Source organism: Tamandua tetradactyla, chromosome 2 (genome assembly GCF_023851605.1).
Source record: "Tamandua tetradactyla isolate mTamTet1 chromosome 2, mTamTet1.pri, whole genome shotgun sequence".
Classification (NCBI taxonomy): Eukaryota; Metazoa; Chordata; class Mammalia; order Pilosa; family Myrmecophagidae; genus Tamandua; species Tamandua tetradactyla.
This window is the reverse complement of record NC_135328.1, coordinates 176,445,304-176,455,626: the sequence shown is the minus strand read 5'-3', so window position 1 is coordinate 176,455,626 and position 10,323 is coordinate 176,445,304. Positions and strand designations below refer to the sequence as shown.

The following is a 10,323-nucleotide window of genomic DNA, read 5'->3' as shown; positions in this document are numbered from 1 at the left end:
AATAGATTTTTGAACATTTTCATTACTCCAGAAAAATACATAGAGGAATAGACATGAAAATGAAAAAAACACTGAAAATATCCCATGGCCCTTCCCTGCCCTATAATTTATTTTTGTCCTTATTTTTTTCCTTATTTGTCCATACACTAGTTAAAGGGTGTGTCAGCCACAAGTTTTTCACAATCACATGGTCACACTGTAAAAGCTATAGTGTTACACAGTCCTCCAAGAATCAAGGCGACTGGGGCAAGAACAAGCGCCTTACAAAAGGTGGCAAAAAGGATCCAAAAAGAAAGTGGTTGTTCTAGTTTGCTAGTTGCCAGAATGCAATATACCAGAAACAGAATGGCTTTTAAAAAGGGGAATTTGATACATTGCTAATTTACAGTTCTAAGGCTGAGAAAATGTCCCAATTTAAGCAAGTCTAGAGAAATGTCCAATCTAAGGTATCCATGGAAAGATACCTTGGTTCAAGAAGGCCGATGAAGTTCAGGGTCTCTCTCTCAAGTGAGAAGGCACATGGCGAACAGGGCCAGGGTTTTTCTCTCTCATCGGGAAAGGCATGTTGCGAACATGGTGTCATCTGCTAACTTTCTCTCCTGGCTTCCTTTCACGAAGCTGCCTGGGAGGTGTTTTCCTTCTTCATCTCCAAAGTGCTGGCTGATGGACTCTCTGCTTCTGATAGCTGTGTCATTCTCTGCTCTCTCTGAATCTCTCTCATTCTCCAAAATGCTTCCTCTTTTATAGGAATTCAGAAACTAATCAAGACCCACCCAAATGGGTGGAGACATGCCTCTGTTTAATCCAGTTTAACAACCGTTCTTGGTTAAATCATATCTCCAGGGAGGCGGCTGCCTTAACAAAACGGGATTAGGATTAAAATATGGCTTTTCTAAGGTGCATACAGCATTTCAAACCAGCACAGTGGTTGATCTATTTTCTGAGAAAGAGTGGTATGATGCAAAAGCACTAACAATGTTTAATATATAAGAAATATTGGGAAAACACTAGTTGCAAGGACTCAAGGAACCAAAATTGCATCTGATGGCCTTAAGGGTCATGTTTTTGAAGTGAGCCTTGTTGATCTGCAGAATGGTGAAGTTGCATTTAGAAAATTCAAGCTAATTACTGGGGATGTGCAGGGCAAAAACTGCTTAACCAATTTCCATGGCATGGATCTTACCCATGACAAGATATGTTCCATGGTCAGACGAATGGCAGACCATGATTAAAGCTCATGTTGATGTCAAAACTACCAATTGTTATTTACTTTGTTCTGTAAATTTTACCAATTTTTTTGGTTTTACCAAAAAATGCAACAATCAGATTTGGAAGACCTCTTATGCTTAGCACCAACAGGTCCACCAAATCTGTAAAAAGATGATGGAAATCATGACTCAAGAGGTGCACACAAATGATTTGAGAGAAGTGGTCAATAAACCAATTACAGATGGCATTGGTAAAGACATAGAAAAGGTTTGACAATCTATCTATCCTTTCTATGATGTGTTTGCTAGAAAAGTAAAAATGCTGAAGAAGCCCAAGTTTGAATTGGGAAAACTCGTGGAGCTTCATAGTGAAGATAGTAGAAAAGCAACTGGAGATGAGATGGGTGCTAAAGTGGAACGAGCTGATGGATATGAACCACCAGCCCAAGAGCCTATTTAAAATTCAGACTTTTAAAAGGGGCAAAAGGGCAGTGCGATTTTGGCTCAGTGGCAGAATTCTCGCCTGCCATGCCAGAGACCTGGGTTCAATTCCCAGAGCCTGCCCATGCCAAAAAAAAAAAAAAAAAAAGGGGGGGGGGGACAAATAAAAAGTTTTGTTTTGGGAGGAAAAAAAAGAAAAAAGAAAGAAGGCTACTGGAGTACAGTTCAACAGTTTAAGGTATTTCCTTCTAGCTATTTGAATTCACTAAAAACTAAGGATATCTATATAATGCACAAGAATAGCCTCCAGAATGACCTCTCGAATCTATTTGAAATCTCTTAGCCACTGAAACTTTATTATTATTATTATATTTATAACTTCAGTGACAGCAAAATTGTTTTTCAAGTGTAGGTTTTATATATTTATTTTTTACCTTTTTTATTGTATAATGTAACATATATACATAGCAAAGAAAGAAAACAGCATTAGTTTTCAAACCACTCTTCAATAAGTAGTTACAGGACAGATCCCGGAATTTATCATGGGCTACCATACCATCATCTCAGATTTTTCCTTCTAGCTGTTCCAGAACATAGGAGGCTAGAAGGAATAAATATTTTTTTTTATCATCACATTCTACTTTCTCTCTCCTTTCTTTTTGTGAAAAATAACATATATACAAAAAAACAATTTAATAGCACAACACAACAGTGAGTTGTAGAACATATTTCAGAGTTTGGTATGGGTCACAATTCTACAATTTTAGGTTTTTCTAGCTGTTCTAAGATACTGGAGACTTAAAGAGATATTAATTTAATGATTCAGCAATCATATTCATTTGATAAATCCTACTGTCTTGTATAACCCCACTATCACCTTTAATCTTTCTATCCCACACTTTACGGGTATTTTTGGGCTATGGCCGTTCTAACTTTTTCATGTTGGAAGGGGCTGTCAATAATATGGGGTAGGGAGATGGAACTAGCTGATGTTCTGGAGAGTCTGGCCCATCTAGGTTTCAGGACTTATCTGGAAAGTCCTGAAACTTCTGGAAAGTTACCCTGGTGGATGGAACCTTTGTAGAATCTTATATATTGCCCTAAGTGTTCTTTAGGATTGGCTGGAATGGTTTTGGTTGGGGGTTGGCAAGTTATGATAGTTAGCAATGCCTTACGCAAGCTTCAGAGTGACCTCTAGAGTAGCTTCTTGACTCTATTGAACTCTCTTAGCTACTGATACTTTATTGTTACACTTTTTTTCCACCTTTTGGTTAGGATGGCATTGTTGATCCCACGGTGCCAGGGCCAGACTCATTCCTGGGAATCATCTCCCATGCTGCCAGGGAGATTTTCACCCCTGGATGTCAGGTCTCACGTAGTGGGGGAGGGCAATGACTTCACTTGCAGAGTTGGATTTAGAGAGAGTGAGGCCACATCTGAGCAACAAAAGAGGTCCTCCAGAAGTAACTCTTAGGCATATCTATAGGTAGGCTAAGCTTCTCTGCTACATACATAAGCAAGATCAAGGGCTTGGCCTATTGATTTTGGTATGCCTAATGTTTGACACAGTATCAGGGGTTTCCCCAGTGGTAAAGTTGAATAGTTCCATGTTTTTTCTCTCATCCCCCAAGGGACTTTGCCAATACTTTTTGATTATCTGCTTAGTATATTCTAGGATATATCCAGGCATTAAGCTATACAGGATTAAAGGCCCTCATTCTTATTCTGGGCTCCCTGTATCTGGATTGTTCAAATGAGCTATCCACACAAGTTGAGTTAGATTATTTGCTACAGAAAATTTAAACTTTTTCTGAACAAAATAAAATACAACTTTCTTCCTTTGGTCTCAAAGAGTAGGTGTGGTTCTAAAATATAGACAATATCTTCCTTACCCCTGTATTCTGAATTACCTTAATTCTAACCTGATTGGCTTCGTTCTTATCTCTAAATACCAAGTTATACATATATAAAACAGCCTCTCAGAATCCAGAAATAATAATTACAACTCTGGACTAAATTTGTCTGCTATAAGAGCTTACAATCTAGGCCCCTGTTTTCTCATAAGCATTTTCTAAAGGAGACCATACAATAATTGTTGTTTCGTTTCTGGCTTATTTTGCCTCACCAAATGCTGATTACAATAAATAAAATAAATAAATCTCATGGTGGATGATGAGAACTAAAGAGAAGAATGAAGCTATCAAGGAGAATATGGAATATTGTTAGGGGGTCTGCAAATTTTGAGAGGGTGACATTTGAATAAAGATTCAAGGGAAAGGAACTTTAGCTTCTGGACATGATTGAATAACTGGTACTGGACTTTGTCTCTTGTATGAGTAACTGAAATACTGAGCAAACATATGAAATAACTATTCATACACTGGACAGCAGTTAGCATGGATTATGATCCCTGAGAGAAGAAAACAAGCAAAGTGAGCCTAATGATCACTCTAGCTGTGGTAGTTAGATTCAGCTGTCAACTTGGCCAGGTGAAGGCACCTAGTTCTGTTGCTGTGGACATGAGCCAATGGTACGTGAACCTCATCTGTTGCTCATTACATCTGCAGTTGGCTAGGAGGCATGCCTGCTGCAATGAATGATGTTTGACTTAATTGCCTGGTGCTTAAATGAGAGAGCTCAATGTAGCACAGCCCAGGCAGCTCAGCATACCTCATCTCAGCACTCGCAGCTCAGCCCAGGCCTTTGGACATGCAGAGAGAAATCACCCCGGGAAAGCTGTTGGAACCCAGAGACCTGGAGAGAAGGCCAGCAGAGACCATCCTGTGCCTTCCCACATAAGCAAGAACCTCAGATGAAAGTTAGCTGCCTTTCCTCTGAATAACTAATGAAATAAATCCCCTTTTATTAAAAGCCAATCCGTATCTGGTGTGTTGCATTCCGGCAGCTAGCAAACTAGAACACATGGGTTCTTTCACATCATTGCATGCCTCACAACTTTGTTCCTTTTTGTAACAGCACAATATTTGATCATATGTATACACCATCATTCACCAATCTACTTCTCAGTCAGTGCATCCTTCAGCCACCTGCATTCATTAGGCATCATGTATGATGCCCAAAGTCCAGAGTCCATTAACACTCTCAATTTTAGATAATTTCATTGTTCCCAAGAGAATGATAACCAATAGACACACCCTTACCAAATAGGAAATCTAAACCTCCCCTTAACCCTTGTCCCTCCCCCCATTATTTACTCCTGCTGTTGCCGTGGTACTGCTGATGTTTTCCTGTTAAACATGGCCCATAGCATGCAGTAACAGTTTTCCCCCATATCTTGAATTTAAACACCTTTTGTACATGAATCATACCTTTGAAGTAGTTCTTGTAAGAACTTTCTAGTGTTAATCAGTAGGACACATAGGTCTATACAACCCCTTTCAATCATGTCCACCTTCAACATGGTAATGTTACTTATAGACCCACTAGAGAATTACCTTCACTTCTAGCTATTCCTTTATGTTTGAGTTCAACCTCATTAGCTAACCGTTCATGCATCTCAAGCTTCTATGTAACTCTAAGCCCCTTATATTCTGTATTATATGCCTCTGATTTTACCTTAACTATGGTCATAAAAGTGAAATCACAGTATTTGCCCTTTTGTGTCTGGCTTATTTCACTCAGCATTTTGTCCTCAAGGCTCATCCATCCTGTCATGAGCTTCTGGACTTCATTTCATCTTACTGCTGCATAATATGCCATTGTATGTATATACCACATTTTGTTAATTCACTCATCTGTTGATGGGCATTTGGATTGTTTCCATCTTTTGGCAATTGTGAATAATGCTGCTATGAACATCAGTGTGCAAACAGAAACATCTGTTTCTGTTGTTGCTTTCAGCTCTTCTGGGTATATACCAAGTAGTACTATTGCTGGGTCATAGGGCAACTGGATATTTAGTTTCCTAAGGAACCACCAAACAGTCTTCCATAGTGGTTGCACCATTATACATTCCCACCAGCAGTGCATAAGTGTCCCGGTTTCTCCACATCCTCTCCAACATTTGTAGTTTCCTGTTTGTGAAATACCAGCCATTCTTATAGGTGTGAGGTGATATCTCATTGTAGTCTTGCCCTGCATTTCCCTTATAGCTAATGAAAATGAACATCTCTTCATACGCTTTTGAGCCATCTGGATTTGCTCTTCAGAAAAATGTCTATTCATATCTTTAGTCCATTTTATAATTGGGTTGTTTGATCTTTTGTTGTTGAGCTATATGATTTCTTTATGTATACAGAATATCAAACATTTGTCCAGTGTGTGATTTTCAAATATTTTCTCCCATTGAGTTGGCTCCCTTTTCACCTTTTTGACAAAGTCTTTTGAGGTGCAGAAGCATTTGATTTGGAGGTATTCCCATTCATCTATTTTTTCTTTTGTGGTTTGTGCTTTGGGTGTAAAGTTTAGGAAGCTACCTCCTATTACGAGATTTTGAAGATGTTTCTCTACATTTTCTTCTAGAAGCTTTATGGTGGTACTTCTTATATTTAGGTGTTTGATCCACTTTGAGTTAGTTTTTGTATAGGGTATAAGGTAAGGGTCCTCTTTCATTCTTTTGGCTATTGATATCCAGTTCTCCCATGCCCATTTAGTGAAAAGATTATTTTGTCCCAGTTCAGTGGATTTGGGGACCTTTTTAAAAATCAGTTGAACATAAATTTTTTTGTCTATTTCTGCACTCTTAATTCGATTCCATTGGTCAATACTTCTTTGTGCCAGTAGTATGCTGTTTTGACCACTCTGGCTTTATAATAAGTTTTAAAGTCAAGTGTTAATCCTCCCACTTCATTCTTCTTTTTTAGGATGCTTTTAGCTATTCAGGGTCTCTTTCCCTTCCAGATGAATTTGTTAACTAGCTTTTCCAAATCTTCAAAGTAGGTTGTTGGAATTTTCTTTTCTTTTTTTTTTTTCATGGGTAGGCACCAGGAAACGAACCCAGGTCTTTGGCATGGCAGGCGAGAACTCTGCCTGTTGAGCCACCATGGCCTGTCGTGTTGGAATTTTCAATAGGTTTTTTTTTTTGTATGGACAGTCACCGGGAATCGAACCCAGGTTTCCAACATGGCAGACAAGAATTCTGCCTGCTGAGCCACCGTGGTTCGCCCAGGTTGTCAGAATTTTGATTAGTACTGCATTGAATCTGTAGATCAGTTTGGGTATTTTAACTGTATTTAACCTTCCTATCCATTAGCAGGCAATGTCTTTCCACCTACTTAGATCTTCTTTGATTTCTTTTAGCATGTTTCTTTTTTCCTGCTTGATTGCTCTAGCTAGAACTTCTAATACAGTGCTGAATAATAGAGGTTACAGAGGGCAATCTTGTCTCGTTCCTGATATTAGGGGGGAAAACTTTTAGTCTCTCTCCATTGAGTATGATGCTGGTTAAGGTTTTTTCATATATGCCCTTTATCATATTGAGGAAATTACCTTTGATTCCTATCTTTTGAAGTGTTTTATCAGAAAAGAATGTTGCATGCTTTTTCAGCATCAATTGAGATGATTATGTGATTCTTCCCTTTCGATTTGTTAATGTGTTAATGTATTACATTAATTGATTTTCTTGCGTTAAACCACTCTTGCATTCCTGGTATAAACCCTACTTGGTCATGTATAATTCTTTCAATGTGTTGTTGGATTTAATTTGCTAGTATTTTGTTGAGAATTTTTGCATCTGTGTGCATTAGGGAGATTGGCCTGTGGTTTTCCTTTCTTGTGGCATCTTTACCCAGTTTTGGTATTAAAAAGTTATCAACTTATGTGACTACTAAAGTAGTTTACAAGTTTAACCTCAGTATTATTGTATAACTTTATGAATTTATGTGTATCACCTCAGTATTATTGTTGTGTAACTTTATGAATTTATGTGTACCACTTTATGCAAAAAAAAGAGTTATCAACTTAGGCAGGCAATGGTGGCTCAGTGACAGAGTTTTTGCCTGCCATGCCGGAGACCCAGATTTGATTCCTGGAGCCTGCCCATGCCAAAAAAAAAAAAGAGGGAAAATGATATTAATCTCATAAAATAAGTTAGGTAATAGTTAGGTAATATTCCTTTTTTCTCAAATTTTTGGAAATTTTGAGCATGACTGGTGTTAGTTCTTTTTTGACTGTTTCATAAAATTCCCCTGTGAAGCCATTTGGCCCTGGGCTTTTCTTTGTAGGAAGATTTTTGATGACTGTTTTAATCTTTTTACTTGTGATTGGTTTGTTGAGATCTTCTGTTTCTTTCTGAGTCAGTGTAGCTATTTTGTGTGTTTCCAGGAATTTGTCCATTTCACCTATGTTATCTAGTTTGTTGGCATATTGTTGTTCATAGTATTGTCTTATGCTTTCTTTTATTTCTTCAGGGTCTGTGGTAACACACTCCTTATTTCTGATTTTGTTAATTTGCATCCTCTCTTTTTTTCTTTGCAGTCTTGCTAGTGGCCCATCAATTTTATTGATTTTCTCAAAGAACCAACTTTTGGTTCTATTGATTCTTTCTACTGCTCTTTTGTTCTCCCATTCATTTATCTCTACTTTAATCTTTGTTATTTGTCTTCTTCTGTTTGCTTTGGGATTAGTTTGCTGTTCTTTCTGAAATTCCTTCAGTTGAATAGCTCTTGATTTTTGCTTTTTCTTGTTTTTCATATAGGCATTTAGGGCAATAAATTTCCCTCCCAGCCCAGGCTTTGCCACATCCCATAAATTTTGATATGCTGTATTCTCGTTTTCATTTGTCTCCAGTAAACGACTGATTTCTCTTGCAATTTCTTCTTTAACCCACTGGCTGTTTAAGAATGTGTTATTTAATCTCCATATATCTGTGAATGTTCTCATTCTTTGGTGGTTCTTGAGATCCATCTTCATTCTGTTGTGATCAGAGAAATTGCTTTGAATAATTTCAATGTTTTTAAATGTATAAAAACCTGTTTTGATAGATCAGTGCATGATCTATCCTGGAGAATTTTCCATGAGCACTAGAGAAGAATATATGTCCTGGTGTTTTGGGGTGTAATGACCTATATATGTCTGTTAGGTCTAATTCATTTATCAAGTTGCTTAACTTCTCTGTTTCCTTCTTGATCTCCTGTCTGGTTATTCTATTTATAGAGGAGACTGGCATATTGAGTTCTCCTACTATTATTGTTGAAACATGTATTGCTCCCTTCAGTTTTGCCATTGTCTGTCTCATGCATGTACTTTGGAGCTCCTTGATTGGGAGCATAAATGTTTATGATTATTATTCCTTCTTGGTGACATAGTCCCTTTTATTAGTATATAGTGTTCTTCCTTGTCTCTTGTGATGTCTTTACATTTAAAGTCTATTTTGTCTGATATTAGTATAGCTACTCATGCTTTCTTTTGGTTACAAGTTGAGTGGAACATCTTTTTCCATCCTTTCACTTTCAATCTATTTATGTCCTTGTATCTAAGATGAGTCTCTTGTAAGCAGCATATAGCTGGATTATATTTGTTAATCCATTCTGCTAACCTGTATCTTTTAGTCATTAACATTCAAAGCTATTACTGAAAAGGTGTTTCTTGAATCCACCATTTTATCTTTTGGATTTTATTTGTCAGATCTATATATTCTTTTTCCTCTTCTCTTTTTAGTTTTTAAGTTACTCTTACTGATACTCTTCAATTCTGTGCCCTCCTCTAGACCTCCCTCTCCTGTCATTTTTTTCAACAGGCAGATATTCCTTTAGTATTTCTTGTAGGGCCAGTCTCTTGTTGACAAATTCTTTCAGGATTTGTTTGTAAAAATTTTAATCTCTCCCTCAGTTTTGAAGGACAGTTTGGCTGGGTACAGAATGCTTGGCTGGAAGTCTTTCTCTTTCAGAATCTTAAATTTATTATACCACTGCTTTTTCACCTCCATAGTGCCAGTTGAGTAGCCCGAACTCATTCTTATGTGGTTACCTTTGTATGTAGTAAAATTGTTTTTCTCTTGCTGCTTTCAGGATTTTCTGCTTCTCTTCAACATTTGACAGACTGATTAGCATGTGTCTTGGGGAAGGCCTATTTGGATTTATTCTATTTGGATTTCATTAAACTTCTTTGATTTGCTTATATATGTCCTTTATAAGGGTTGGGAAGTTTTCCCCCATTATAGCCTCAACTAATCTTCCTAGCCCTTTACTCTTCTCTTCTCCTTTTGGTACACCAGTGATTCTTGTATTTGTGCACTTTGTTTTGTCCATCATTTCCCTGAGATCCAATTCAAATTTTCCCATCTTTTTTGCCATTTTCTGTTTTGAGTGTTTGAAATCAATTGCCCTGCCCTGTAGTTCACTTTTTCTTTCTTCTGCCTCTTCAGATCTGCTGTTGCGTGTCTCTAGTATACTTTCAATTTGGTGTACAGCATCTTTAATCTCTATGATATCTGCTATTTTTCTATTTATTCTTTCAAATTCCTCTTTATGTTCTTCTAGTGTCTTCATGATCTCCTTTACGTCATTCCCCATTTATTTTATTTAGTAGAGTTAGGTGAACATCTTTGATTAGTTGTTCCGAAGTCTGTGTCTCCTCTGGTATTTTTTTTTTTTTTATGTTTCATGGAGTTGGCATTTTAATTAAAGGGGTACATTAACTACAGACAGAATTTATAACATACGATTTCCCTAGTTTGCTTATTGCTTAGAGTGTCAAATGAACACTGTCCAGTTCC

The 10,323-nt window shown here is 37.4% G+C and overlaps 1 pseudogene; it reads left to right on the top strand.

The window, feature by feature from the left end:
- Window positions 1-983: 983 nt before the first annotated feature.
- LOC143674294 (small ribosomal subunit protein eS1 pseudogene) lies at window positions 984-1,746 on the top strand (annotated as a pseudogene).
- Window positions 1,747-10,323: the final 8,577 nt, after the last annotated feature.